The following is a 15,332-nucleotide window of genomic DNA, read 5'->3' on the forward strand; positions in this document are numbered from 1 at the left end:
CACATTCTCCAAAACCAGCAAGAATAAAATAAAAGCATGTTTAAATCAATAACTCCTGGGGAAACTTAAAAAGATTAATTCAGGGAGGATCTGACCAGCCAAAAATAAATAATAATGCTTAACAACTTTGTGCACTTTTAAGCTTGAAAGGACATTGCAGATTATGTCCCTGATCCTGCAACAAACTTGGTGCAAGCAGGTCCTTAAAATTCAGATTTTAAAAAGGTATTTAAGCCTCTAAAGATCTGGCACTTTGCCTCGTGGAACACAGACCCAGCTAATTAATCTTCATGACAACACCTCCATGAGGTATAGGATCCTATCCCAAATTTACATATAGACGCAGAATGAGAGAGAAATGCTTTTGCATGATGAACTCTGTAATCTCTGATTATATTGTACTTGTTCTTCCAAAGCCTTTTGGTAGATCACATGAAGGCATTCTTGTCACTCAGAGTAGCTCTCAGATTATTAGATCATGCCTGTCTCCAATACTATGAACTGAAATGTATCATAGGAAAATATTTTAATATTGGCATCACCACACGCATTGGTGCATTTGGCAAAGGCACTTAATTCCTAGCAAAACACTCTCTCTTTTTAGTTATTTAGTTACTTTTCTGGGGGAAAAGCCTATTTATTCCCAGTTGGTAATTTTACGCTTCTGAGGCTACTTTGACTTGGCAACCTTGATGATGTTATTTTGGCCACTTCATCATTCTGGCATCTACAGTACCTTAAGGCAGATCTACTGGCACTGACCCAAGTGCGGTTTTGTTTTCTCAGCTCAGTATTGGTGTTTTCCTCTTGTACCAGCAGGTATCTGGCAATATTATCACTTTCCTATTTATAGCTTTTGCAATGTCATGAGGTGCACAACGCTGGGAGCCCATCGTGCTGAGCTCTGACTGAACGATACGGCAAATGTTCCAAGAAACCCAGGGTTTCATTATACACTGGATGCATATTTGGGTTTGAGAAACGGCAATCCTGGGGGACGCAGCATCCCTTTCTCTCAGTGCACTGGCACTTGTCCTGGGGAAGCCAGCCCATCCATGAGAGCGCTCCATGGGTGAGGCAGCAGAGGGTGTCCGTCTCCAGCATCATGCTCAGCTCACACCAGTGCATTTTCGTCCAAGACATTTTTCCAGCTGTCCTGCAGGAGCTCCGTCGAGGAAGTCATGTGGGAGATGCAGGGGGTCTCCTCAACTGGGAATAGCTTCTACTGTCAGTAACAACCTTGGGTGGCTCTGCCTTACATTTTGACACAGACTTCATCTTGCTCACTTTCTGACTATTTTGGACTATCTGCGGATTAAGAAGGGGAGCCACTGTGGAGGTAGAAAAAAAGGAGATGTCTCAAACACTGCAATTGAAAGGTGTCATCCCTGGGCAAGGGAAAGCCAGAGCAAAGGCAGGCTGGTCTGTTATCATGGACAGACGGTCTCAGTTATCACAGTGATCACGGAGGGAATACGAGCATCAAAAAACTGAGAAATCAAATCACCTTGGTGGCGACAGATGGAATCAGGGTGCTGGAAACACTAAAAAAAAAATATATTTTTTTTCTTGTTTCTTTTTTTTGGTTGTGGTTATAAATTACTGCGTTCAGATTTTCGGTCCACAAAGGAAATCTGTGAGATAGCAAAAAGTCTGAGGCCTTAACAACCCTGACCAGCCCCACCTGGGCCCTGGCCTGGGCCCTATTTAAGCTCAGGCTGGGCCCTACACCTGGTCTTTTCTCCTTGGTGGGCCCTGACTCCTGCTGCTTTTGGTGGGGCTTCTCTGGTGACCCTGTTCCATTCCCAACTGTGGCTGCTGAAGGACCACCTGCGTCTCCTGGCTGTGCTGAGGCCGTGTGGGACGATTGTCATTGGTGAGGGCACAGCTGGTGCTGGGGTGGTCTTCTGCTCCCACCTGTGTTGGGTGGCTCTGCCCTTGCTGAGGGATAGGCAATGAGTGAGGACATGGACATAATGGAAATGCAAAGCTCCACAGCTTGCCCTAGGCAACAGCGGAGCAGATTTGTATTAGCTGAGTATGAAATCATATAATGGGATATCAAATTATGGGAGCATGGAAATTTTGTTGGGAAAAATTTTGGGAAGACTCATGGTGTGGGGAAACCAGAACATCGCAGTCTGGATGGGCTCCTACACCGTGCTGCGGAGGGTGGACCACCAAACCCTCCCATGCAGGACTGGGTGATCTCCATGAGCTGTGCTTGTCTGGCGCTTCTCCTCCGTGGGTGACATGTGTATGAGTTCTCTACTAGTAGATAACATATTTGCATAAATAAGTATGTGTAACTAGTCCTATGCTTCTATTTCACACAGACAGACTGAAGGAATGTGCCTTGTAACAGTGGTGGAGGCCAGTGGGATGTGATGGTCATGGTTTCTGCAGAAGGTGGCTCTGAGCTTTCTAACTGGTTCCCGAGGAGGCTCTATCTTCTGCCCCTGTGGCCCCTGTGCCTGTGGTAAGGGTTTCCTGGTCCTCCTAGAGGACAGCTCTTGAGCAACATCTGTGGAGGCTCATGCAAGGTATTGATAACGTTAAGTCCTGGCAGTTGAATACCTTCAGATACAGGGCATGAATTTCAATTTGGTTCCTGTGTAAATCAACTGAAGTGAGCAGAAGAGATTGCTGATGTGGTGTTTAACTGATGAGCCACAATAGTGTTCAGTGCAACCCCATCCTGTGCTACCTTCAGTTACCCAGACAGCTCTTCATGTAGGCCATTCAGTGCAGACCTAAAGGAACAGTCACAGTCGTGCACACACCAACTCCCATGTGAGGTCAGAAACGAGCAGTATAAGAACAATTAAAAATTCTTAAGTTATTGAAAAATGAACACACAGTTTTGTAAAGAGTTAAATGAAAACTAGATGGATCTTGAACTCTGCTAATGGAGAGAATTATCATGACTTTTTGTGTTTGTATCTTAAAGGCTGTTGCAGTGAAAAATGTTTTTCACTGAGCTCTTACTGGGTAGTTATATCTTATTATGGTAACATTTTGGATATAGTAGGACGGGGTTACACTGCAGCTTAAAAATCTTCTGTCCTTAATACATCTGGACTAAAACTTTCCATCATCAAATTGCCACTTAAATAGTTTAATGATAATGTTTCATGTATTATTTACTTATTGAGAAACATGCACAACCCCCCTATTTTTCTTTTCTTCTCTTTCCCATGGTATTGTTCAACCTGGAAGGTTTCTAAAACACAATGTAACTCATTAACATAGCTTCAAGAATTACTGCACTGTCCACCAAAGCAGACTGTCGTAGCTTTTCAATAGCACACAGCTGCTCTACAGTGTCCAACTATTTAGAGTGGAACTGAAGACTGCTGTATTTGATTTAAACTTGAAAAGTATTTTACATAAGCAAAATACAAAAATGTATAGTGCGAAACAACAAATAATTCCTAAACAATAAAGCCTTTTTTGTCTATTCGCGAGGCATCTAAATATAGAGTAACAAGAAAAGTCCACACTAGTACAGGCAGTTACTATAAAGCTAATAACATGAAGAAAAAACTTTTTAAAATGACATGCGCTTAACCTCCATATTATTGTTTTCTGCGCAGGATCAAACTAGGTAGTGGAAGTCTGAAATGCTGGTGTCCCACTAGGAGTATATAAAAACAACTTCCACACTTATACATGTTGTTCACACAACAGCTCAAGTTACCTGTCTGGCTCGGCTGACTGAGCAATGTGATAGGTGGTATGCTTGATAATTAGGGTTTAACAATCTGGCAATTTTCAGATGCAGAAAAGCTCAAATTATGGTTGCAGAGCAGCATTACGTAGTTTTTCCAATGTGTGGTTTGAAGGCCCCATTTGTAAGGGTGGGTGTAAGGCTGCAGATGTGCGCAGAGGGGTCCCACGCTGCCGGGGCCCTGCAGCTGCTGGCTTGTCGGCAGCCCCACCTCTTCCTCATGGCACAGCAGAACAGACCAAGGGCTTCCAGTCACTAATGCTAATTTTACACAAAATTAGAATAAGGCTACTCTTCAAAATAGCACAAACATCTCTTCTGGGTTTGGAGGGGGGCCTTGAAAAAATTGGGGAAAAAAAATTCAAAAAGACCCCACCTTTGTGCCTAACAATTATGCTGCTGGGTGGTGAGCTGGATGAGAGGGGGTTGGTGGGTCTGGAAAGCAAGTACTTTTTTCTTCGCAGTTTTAGTTTTCCACTGAATGAAGTCTGTGATCTGATGTACTGCTTGGCCAGTCGAGTGCTGATACTGCCAGAAGGGAAGCAACGGCTGGGGACGGAAGGGAAGTGGCACAGATAGATTGACTGGCTTAAGGGCAATATGAAAGTGCACCCTAAATTGTGGACCAACAGCTAAATTATGCCTGTGCTGTCATACTCCTGCTTATCTGTTAAAAGGTCATTTACATGTACAAATAGCTACTTGTATGTGCTAAGTGTTATTTAGGCTATAAAAGACTATTCTGGGGGTGTAAGTGTATATTGGACTTGGGCACACCCAGTTCTGTCCCAACAAAATGGCTTTCACTTACGCCCTGGCATCATTATGGTTTTATTCTTACAAAGGGCAGCAGGATTTAGGACAACAAATTCAAATTATTTCCTTTCCTACAGACGTACACACAGCACTTGCAAACGCTACTGGGGCCTGCACAGAGGGTATTTCTGCAGCAATATCTACAATCTAAATTCAGGTATGAAGAATTCAGTTTTTTCTACAGGCAGTACTTTTTTCCCTATATGTACACATATGTGTGAGCGCACTTCAGATTTTTTCTTTGCTTTATCTGAAAATGTTATTCTTTCCTAAAACTGGAACTGTAGAATACACTACAGCTGGGAGGTACAGCTGAGTTTGCTGGGAAGTACATTTTGTTATCTCATTGTGATTGTAGGTTTTACATTTTACTCTGAATACTGGCAAACTGTCATGATGAAGATTGAGATACCAAAACGCACTCTATCAAGCTATTCTGATTGACACACAGTTTGTACAAAACTATTTTCATGCACTGAAACACGCAACTCCTGTATTAGGAAGTTAAAAGGGGAAATAACAAACCCTAACCCAAACCTAACTGGCTTTCTAAAGACAGAGTCCTTGTTTAAGTCTTCACCCTCAGGAAACAGATCTTATCATTTATTTCCCACTTATAATTTCCACCAAGTTAAAAGATGCTATCTGCTTCCCTAAATGTGCAGCTACAACAGAGTCATTCTGCATAATCTGTGGGATATCGAGTATGAATTATGGCAAGACAATGAGCAGAAGGATACCAAATCCTCCACGGTATTCATTAATGGTTGCCTGTGACAAACCACTGTCGGCTCTAATAGTTTTCCTGGGGTGATTCCTGCTTCCTCTGTGGGAGACTTAAGACCGCTGGAGAGCATTCCTAAGTAGTACCAATAGTTAAATAACTTCTGTCAAACGTGACACAAAACCTAGTTAGAAAAAAAAGTATCTCAAATTTCGCTTTATTTCTTCCAAAAGAAAAATCTTCTTAGAAGAGATGGGCTAATCAAATACCTGCACAGGCTACACCAAGCAATGTGTATATTCATAAGAGCATTACCAAAATAATAAGTTGATGTTTTACTAATCGTCACAATGAGACAAACACTGAGTGCAATTCAACAAACAGTTAAGTCCGCAACTCTGAATGATATTTTACTTTGTTATCATTGAAATTAGACAGCTTTGCTAAACCAAGGCAGGTTGTCTTTCCCAACTGCATTAGTCCCTTATTTCGCATACTATCACACCAGTTTCAATAGGCTCTGCATCTGTAATAGGATGTAGTGTACTCACTATGAATAAGGATAGCAAAACTGTGTCACTTAAAGCTATAAGAAAACTATCAATCCACGTTTATGTAATATTGCGTGTTTATGTGATGTTTTGCATATTACTTTTTAGCTGTAAATCCCCAAATGACTTACAAGCAGGTATGTTCAGCCGGGGGAGATCAGACAGAGAGAGGTGAAGTAATTAGTGCTCAGACAAGCGGTGGCTAAGCCAGGAACAGACCCTTCTCCTTTGCCCCACAGGCCCTCTTTTTTTTTTTTTTTTTTTCAAATAGAATTTCTTTTTTGTCTTTGTATTAATTCTATGGCTAATGCCATAGAGAAAAGAAACTGCAGAGCCAGACAACAAATAAAAGGGACTAAAGAGACGGAATAAATTCTTTTCTTGTTGGGGATGTCTGAGCTGTGCTTCTGGGACTTCTGCATCTGTAGGCACTGTTCATCCCACTCCAGGGTGTTATTGATTCAGTCCCTGTGGATTTCATGCAAAATTGTATTTCTACAATAACGATAATTTTATTTCTGATTCTTAGTGTCAGTATTGTTTTTGACAATTTCTGACCTGCTCCTGTATTACCGATGTGTCTACTGCCATTTTTAATAAGCTTTAGAGCTGGTGGATTAACACTGAATGTCAAACACCACAATTAGAATTGCTGATATTATGCAGAAACACTGCTTTTAATATATAAAAAAAATCTGTCTTTCTATTGCCACAGAATCTGCACTCATTTCTGTTGTATTTGATCATTTTTTGTTACAGAACTCCCAGGCTCAGAGGACCCTTCCATGTATGTGAACCACTTAAAGGAAGAATGAAAAGGAACATAAACAAAAATGACAATTGTAAGTGAAATCCAATTTTACCTCATTTCTCTTAAAAGGTGGGCTACATTGTTTTCCCTTCATTTGTGTTTGTCAGGATGACAAAATAAATATTTTTAATGAATCATGGTGCATACCCACATAATGTGGAATTGTTATAGAAACAAATTTAAATGTTTAGTTTTATTATACAGTGAAGGGATGTCTTATTAGTATTCACAATGAATTGTGTGATGTCTCTGCACATTCAGATTATAGCGCACGGTGCTTTGAAAGAGAATGAAGACACTCATCAAATCCACATTAGGATACTGCAACAATATAAGTAATTCAATCAAAACCCCATATAGTATCTTTTGAGGAAGGGTTGCAAACTTTGTGATAAACTGGTAATTTGCTCAGTTCTGTGCTGGAGATGGTCATGTCATTTCCTTTATTACATATACCCGTAATAAAAAAATAACTGCACAGTTATTTGAAAAATATACAATAATTTCCTTAAATAATTTGTACTAAGACTGTTATCTGCAAATTTACAGTTCAGATTTGGTATGAGATTGCACTGACTCCTAAAAACCTGCCATTTTCAAAACTTATTTCATCACAGCATGTTGAAATTTGGAGAATCCCAGGCGGCTGGATGGCAGGGCAGGGGGAAGGAAAGCAGCTGCTCCTCTGTCCCATGCAGAGGGCAGGGGCATAATGCCTGCATGAAAGCTGACCCTGCCTCTTGGGCTCTGCTGCCTCAGGCGGGAGACTCAGAGTAATGGGAATCCAGGAAAAAATCAGTCCTGAAAAATATTTCATGGCCTCAGTTACTGTCCCAAATGACACGGAGTACCTCCCAAGTCTGAATGACTCTTCTACTTGAAATAAAACAAGAGCATCTCTAAGTGCAAGAAAGGCTTATGATAACACGTAATGATGCTTTCAGTTAATGCATTAGATGTGTAGCGTGCAAGCAACTCCATGAGCTGAGCCAAACTTGCTTACCGAGTTGATTGCAGAGTTAGTTCAAATCTGGAGATGCGGAGGCTGCTTTCACCACAGAGCTGTGGTAAGACTGCTGCAATGCGAACCTCTGCATGCCTCCACTGTAACAAGGAGTCGTCGTTGGCGCATTAATTGGGCTAGCTCAGGAAACCCCGTTAGTAAGAAGAGGGCAGCCCGGGCCATGTAGTGGTGCTTAGCTTTCGATGCTGTTTGCCTACATGAACATTGTGCTGCCAATCCTTTACCTGTGCTGTTAACTCTCTACCTAGATTAAGCCTGGGTGCATACGCCAGGATGAGGCAATTGTAACTGATGAACATCACAGAATTAATACACCCTAAAATATATTTGACTTCTGGAAAGCATTAGGTGGGGAGGTTTCTCACAAGGAGAGACTGAATGCAATTTTTCTATAATGGGGAAAACATAGACTTTCTACAATTGCCTGCTGGGATGCCTGAAGGTAAAGTTTAACGACAGGGATTCCTTTTATCCTAATACATTTCAATCTATCACAGTGTAAGTTGATAAGAGAAGATCTAAGTACGCTCCTTTCCACTGCACCACCCCGGGAAGAAATAAATTACAGCATATTATGTTCCCTATCACTTCTACCCATCGTAGGCTTGTCTTACAGAAGATGTGATAACGAGAAACACCTTGGATAAAGTAATGCAATTAACTGCTGCCATTTGAAATCTGAAAAATTACATTTGCTTATCCCAGCATTTTTTGAGTAAAAATGCTATTTAACGACTTGCCAATAGACTGTAGGACTACTTTCCAACAGACTTTGCTTCTTGCTGCAGTATAGGAAAGGTCAAAACCTTGGACCAGCTGCCAGAGGTCAGGAATGCCCAGGGGATGTACCGGGGCAGCCCAGCTCCATCTCCTGCAGATGCCTTGGTGAGGGGCGCGACAGCAGCTCCCCAACGCTTGGACATGTCTCCAATGTAAGGTGCTCTTTTGGCTGGATAAGGCAGCACCCAAAGCCAGAGAGGCATGAAGTTGCCTGGCCGCAGTGATAGATGTGCCTCCATTAGTGACAGATATTCCTACAGTCACTCTGTCACTTAAACAATACAGTGCTGTTCAGTATTTATCTTTAAAGGGAGTTTTAGGTCCCAGTTTGTACTAAAGGAGCTATATGAAGTGCACTTATTAGAATGAAAAACTAGCCGTCTATAAAATGAGTCACTATTTGTAAGGGTGCAAAAATAAAAGCCCTCAGAGAAGGTGAAGTATTCTTTCCTCCCACACTGAATTTAGGGCTGCACTGTGCTACAAACCAAAGCCATACGCCTCTCTCTTTAAAGATACACGGCATTTATGTTTTTTATATAAAAACACTTTGCGTATATAATCAGAGTTTTTTCAGGCCCTAATAAAGTCTTTTTAAGGATAAGAAGTGGCATAGCTCAACTTTTAACAATGTCTTTAGACAGCATACAAAATCACCCTGTTCAGCATGGTCATCTGTGAGATGTTAATGCAAAAATAAAAAAGAAAAGAGAAATCAGCTTCAAAAGATGTATGCCCTTAGATGTCCTTTCTCCTCATTTTTGATTGGACATTTACTGTAAGTGCTGCAGTGAAATCAATGGAAAAAAACCTCTAAATTTTAGCTGATATCTGAAGTCAACGGAGATTAATTCTAAATGGATTTGAGATTATTTTTGTGAATTTTGTTATATAGCATTTATATACATTATTTAAATAAATAATACCTTACGTGAGCACTTACCAATTCAAAAAGTTGGCTAACAATTAAAATGTATGTAAGAAGAAAGCAAACCTGTTATCTTTGATTTTCAGTAACTCATAGTGATGTACTAAGGTTATTTAAAATGATTTATTAGTGTAATCTATTCAAGGAGCAAGCTGAGAGGTATTTGTCTTTGTCATAGAAGCTATTTAAAAAAATAAAATCTGGTTATCTCCTAGCAAACATTTGTGACTATCACCACCTATATCTCTACACATATCTGTATGTATTTTGGAAAACAGTACTGACTAGCTTTAGATTATAAAATCAATTCCTCCATCTGACATTATGCCCGGTGAAGTTCCTGTCTAAAGCTCCGATATTTCTTAGACTGCTTTTCTAGACTTAATTTTGTAAAAATTATTTTGCAGATGTAAGAGTTGGAAACTTAGTGTTACAATAATAAACATTTAAGTTTGCAAACACCTTTAACTCTGCCTTAGCAGTTTCTTGTAGGGTCCTGTACTCCCCAAACCTGAAGAAACTGCCTGTATACATGCGGATGACTGGAAATCTGGCTGATACCAAAATTTTGGCATGATGCTCGAAAATAGGAACTTCTGATTTTTTTTTTCTTTTGTATCTGCAAACACGTAAGAAAAAAACATTTTAAACTGCATGTTGAATATATGAAGAGATATTTAAATATTTGTTATGTTATATAATAACCTTATGCCACAGAAAATATTTTATTAGGACTTTATGGTTTTATTTAAATTCTCTGAAGTTCCTTTCAATGCGGCAAATCCTATCCTGAGATTCAATTAATTTAATTCCAAGGCAAGAATTCACTGAAACCAACAGATGTTCTTACTGAATAAAAACCTGAATAGCAATTGAATAAAAGCTCCAGGAGGTATCCCAGTACTTATGAGGTCCCAGATCATCCTGTCACTTCCCAGCAGCTTTTAGCTCCACGTACATCACGCTTCTCAGAAGCTGGCCTCCTTTGCCATCAGCTGCTCTCCCCCCATGTCAGTGGAGGAAAGTGATTTGCGCTATTTTTGAGCAAGAAAAACTGAAAGTCACCACTCTGCTCCTGGAGCTTGGAGATGGGACGGGGCTGAGGACAAGGTCCCTGTGGCACCCCGGGGCTGTGGGGAGCCCATGGGACCAGGGAGCAGTGGCCACAGCCCCACCTGAAGGCAGATAAAAAGGCAGTAAAACAAATGCGTGACTCAAGTAAATCTGAAGAGTAATTGCGTTTCTCCAAGAGTAAGGCAAGCGTGTTTAATAGCGGTGCTTGCCTTCTCAGGTATCACCTTTTGTTAATTAAAGAAATGTGTTATAATAGGACAGCTGTCATAGATGATATAATTGCTATCACTTTGATATCTTAATTAAATTACGCCGCAGGCTATAAGTCCTTCAGGGCACCTTCAGTTAAGATGCTTGATGTTTGTCGGTCACCATCATGAATGGGATTTGTTTTTTTCATTTTCACCTACAAATGCACGGCTTTATCAGCTGAGTCAGGGCTAGCAGGGCAAAGTCAGGCATGGGCTGATGCAACTACAAGAGATAAACCGACTGAAAAGGCAGATTTGTGGAGGTCCTGATTAGCCTTTCTACAATAACAAAGCTCATCATCCTACAGAAGAGTTTAGGTTAAGTTATGTAGTAATGGTGCTCAAATTCAGATTTTGTACTGGATACCCCATGTTTGCCATTAAAAAACGTATTATATGCTAAAGACGGATTCTAAACTCAGTATTTCTCATCCTGCTATTCATTCCTCTTTGCAGCTGAGGAGACCACTAGCCCATTTTCAGCTTACTTTGGGGTCCAAAAGACCCAACCTTGTCGAATAACTTGGGTCTGTGTCAAATGTTTATAGTTCAGTTACATTAACAAGATTAATATAATGGTCTAAGCTAAACAGAGAAAGGAAAAAAAAAAAACAACTTTCTGCTGGGCTGTTGAATGTAGTAGTTACTCCTATTTGTTTACACGTTGGTATTGCAGTAGCGTGTCACTGAGAGGTCTGAGCCTGCAGCCTGCTGAGGGGCATTGCCCAAACAGGGACGAAGACAACCTCTGCCGTGAGGCATTCCCCATCTTGACAGCGTTTTGATACAGCTGATTGTCAGTTTTATTATTTTGTTGATGGCCAGCTGCTCTTCTGTCACCATCATGATAACATGCTGTCACGCACTGGTCTTAGCAAAGCTCAGGCAGTTCTCTTGTTGCTGTGTGTCCCTGCCCATGGCAGGGGGGTTGGAACTAGATGATCTTTAAAGTCCCTTCCAACCCGAACCATTCTATGATTGTATGTACCTTGGAGAAGGGGATGCGGAACACCCACATCCTACACTCCTGAGTAAACTGGGAGTAGGAAAGCTTCAGGAAGCAGTGCAAGGAATAACAAGGTTAGGCCTTATATGTATTTTGTGCTATTAGTCTCACATTTGGGACAGAAAGGTTCTTCATGTGTCTCTCTTGCCTCCCGCTAAAGAATCTTTGTGGGAATCTTTGCACAGATTTAAATTGAAGCAGATTTTCTCCAAGACGCTGAATTACATAAACAGCAGCAAGAGTCTGTAAGATGAAATTCTCCCACAAGAAATAGTAGAAAGAAAATAATGAAGGGTCACAGTGTGTTCAATGGGTGATACTGTGAGTAAAATCAGTCTCTTAATGGTGAGTAATTGTAAAGGTTAAAAGAATGCCATTATTGTGATAAGCAATGTACCCCTCCAGTCATCTCAGATGAGGACTTCTCTCCCGCTGTGTTTTATTGTTTGGAATTATTTTATTACTGGACTTAACTTCATGTAAAATTAATTATTCCTTATTATATCTGCATTTTTTTAAAAACCCACCAATTATGAAGTATGACATTTAAAATAATTCACCAAGTGAGTTTAATTAAATTACGAATAGACAGAATGTTCTGCAAATAGAACTGCTGCTTTGAGAGCAGGCTGCCTGCACGGCGTTAGCAGAACGGGCAGTAATGATGCGTGTGTACGCTAGACTTTGCAAACGAAACTTTTCTGAACTGGTGAAATACCAAGAATAATAATTAAATGTGAGACGGATCTTGTAAGAAAATATACCATGCACCCATAAAAGCAGCATCCCGGACTCCTTAGTGGTTTCGTGCTTTGTATTCTTAAAATACTTCTTTAAAGGGCAGCAGCAGTATAAGTCAAGTCAATGGTGAGAAGGCTGCATGGAGGACTTAATTTTGGGTTTGACTCTTTAGTAGAGCAGATGAGTAAGAAGGGCTGGGGAAGGCTTACTTAATTTTTGCAATGATCCAAGACAAATCACATACTTTTAAGGACAATACAATTCCCGTCTTTTAGTACAGTTGCTTTTTCAGTTTTAGAGGAAACTCATGTCTTTTCTAGTCTTACACGACATAATACAGAAGAAGTTACATACAAAGCAGATTCTGTGCTACATCCCTAAACTACTCCAGAGCTGAGGGGAGATCATCCTTCGCCCCCTGGATGGTATCAACAGTGGCTGAATAAAACCTCTGGAAAATATACATTTACTCTTTAGTGCTGTGAAAATCTAGTTAAAATCTGGACTATGTTGCTTACGTTCTCATCTTTAATGAAATGTTATGGTAAACCTGTGTAAATCAGGACAAAGCAGGGATAATTTCTGCGGCTTCATTAAAGCTACAGTAGACCAAAACATTAGGAAATTAAATCCTCAAACATGTATTAGGTTTTCTTGCAGTGTCTTTAACTAAAATCAATTTTCTCTGAAAAATGCATTAAGACTTCAGAAGCTGAAGATTCTGATACTCAAATATGTGTAAATAAATTACGTTTTGGTTTTCTGACCAATCATAACTGATGCTGGTACCGTTATTGGGATTTTTTTGCTTGTCAAGGTGCCGTGGAATGGTTAACCGCTTCAGAAGTGGAAAGTTTCAGGGACAAAGGAGCAGTGCTCAGGGAACACTTTTCACGGGAAGCATTGACTGACACATGCTGCTGCAAACCTTCTGGCCAGAGAATAAAATGTGAATTCTTTATTCACAGCTGAGAGTCTTCACTCCCCAGAGTAGCCTCCCTGAAGTCACCGCAACCATATCCGAGACCTGACTGTGTGAACCACACGTGATGCCAAATAAATGGGATGAGTGACTGGAGCATGGCGGGAGTGCCTGCCTACAGGAATCCAGCTCTAAGCTCGGCAGTCCTTACTCCTGCACTTGTCCAGGTAGGCCTTGGGGGGGATGCCTGGCTGAGAAACTAGTCTGAAAAGAAAGTCACTGTGGGGGAAAGAAAAGAAAAAAAAGAGTACAACTACATTTTGAAACAAGTTAGTGATAACTGTCGGCAACACCGGATAAAACTGAAATAGAGAGGTGATAATGGTATGAAACAGGAAAGGAGGAGTGCGAAGACCTCAGGTCATCAGAAGAAAAAGGCAAAAAAACAACTGACGTTTAAAAAAGACAACTTCTTTTTGTTACTGCTTTCCTCCTCCTTTATGCTCAATTATTTCAGGTCATTTCTCCGAATATAAAAGGCAGGAAGCCACAGACAGGTCTTTCTTTCCTAAATGGTAAGGCGATACTGGGAGTCCTGCTGGTTCCTTTTGAAAGCGGACGATGGGGAAGGTATGCTGTTGATGCAGTCCTACTTATTTGCTATGAGTATGCAGAAGGTCCCACTTACCAGGCAGCATGAGCGAACCACCTAGAGGCAGATTACTTATTCACTGGGACTGGCATCTTCCCAGACAAGGTTCTGGCTAAAAAGTACCTTTTCCCCCTTCTCCCTTTCAGCCCTCTTCCTTGTTTTCTCAGATAATAGGCTACAGTTCCTTTCCTTTTCCTAGGACATGGTATTATAGCAAAAAGTACTTGTACCAATCTCGTCTCATAACTCTGACCCTGACAAAACACGCCCGTGGCCACTACTTTAGTCCTGACAAAACACACCCGCAGCCGCTATTTTAGTCATGGTCCCAATTTCTTTATTCCAGGGGATAAAGCCCTCAGCGGGGCAAACATTATAATCAGCAATAAAATGCACAGCATTTCACCCATCCTTCATCCTAGCACAGTGGATATGGGAAAATGAGGGAATAACTACAACACAAAAATGCCCATCTATACCAGTGACGCTCTATCCCGTGTTAGTAACATCAGCACTGAGAGTGTAGGATCACACATTACTTGCAGTTCCCAGAGGTCTTGTCTCCTCGGTCTTACTATTTTTTTTTTTAATATGTGCTAACGCAATCCAAATAGCGTAACTACATTCGTGCACATAAAATCACACCTTCATTTTGCTGTGTATGAGGCAAAGAATTGAGTGTCCGGTCTGAAGGCAGCAGCCGATCTACAATGGGGAATTTTGCACACAAGAGGAAAAGTGTAAGAAAATAAAAGGTCACTGTCTTAAGATGGGTAAAGAAAATGGGATGGAAAAGTGCTAGATTACAAAAACGTGAATTACCATTAGGTCATCCTTCCCTACCGCCTAATTTCCTCTCATTCCTCCATCTTAGTGAACATTATGCTAAATGACAAAACAAGTGGTAAAGACCAGGACAAGAACTTCTCATGCAGAACAGCCAGAAGCGCAGCTTTGTAAATCCTCTTTTTTCTCCCTTCTCCCCAAAAGTCTAAAGATGCTCTTATGAAGAGTATATGTTTGTGAACCAGAGGCAAGCTCTTAATAGAACTTGACCGCAATTTATTTTTATGGCTTGCAATGTTAAGTAGTTTTAATTATCATGCTATTTTAAAAACTAAATGTATGAGAATATGGAGAAGGAAAAGTGTGAGAAACAGCGAATTCACTAAGGGAGATTTATACATTTCCACTGAAAAATAAACTGGTGGTCCGGTTCACTGATACTGTATTTCTCCAGCATTAGGCAACACTAGCAGGTAACTCTCCCACAGGCTTTGACAAACAAGTTTACCTGGTGCCTCTAAAATATTTTTTTCAAA

General features: G+C 40.7%; 1 protein-coding gene and 1 long non-coding RNA gene across 10 annotated transcripts in view; one reads left to right on the forward strand and one right to left on the reverse strand.

Annotated features, from left to right (window-relative positions):
* The window catches only part of NTNG1 (netrin G1), a 158,852-nt gene that overhangs the window by 96,929 nt on the left and 46,591 nt on the right, over window positions 1-15,332 (reverse strand). The gene's annotated exons all lie outside the window — the stretch shown is intronic.
* On the forward strand, window positions 1,755-9,641 carry LOC141747340 (uncharacterized). Of its 2 annotated transcripts, none has more exons than XR_012588679.1 (5): window positions 1,755-1,876; window positions 2,337-2,543; window positions 4,624-4,703; window positions 6,581-6,663; window positions 8,445-9,641. It is a non-coding gene; the product is annotated as an uncharacterized LOC141747340 (long non-coding RNA). The 2 variants fall into 2 exon arrangements; XR_012588680.1 differs by having other exon boundaries at window positions 2,337-2,479.

Source organism: Larus michahellis, chromosome 8, assembly GCF_964199755.1.
Source record: "Larus michahellis chromosome 8, bLarMic1.1, whole genome shotgun sequence".
In the NCBI taxonomy this organism is placed as follows: domain Eukaryota; kingdom Metazoa; phylum Chordata; class Aves; order Charadriiformes; family Laridae; genus Larus; species Larus michahellis.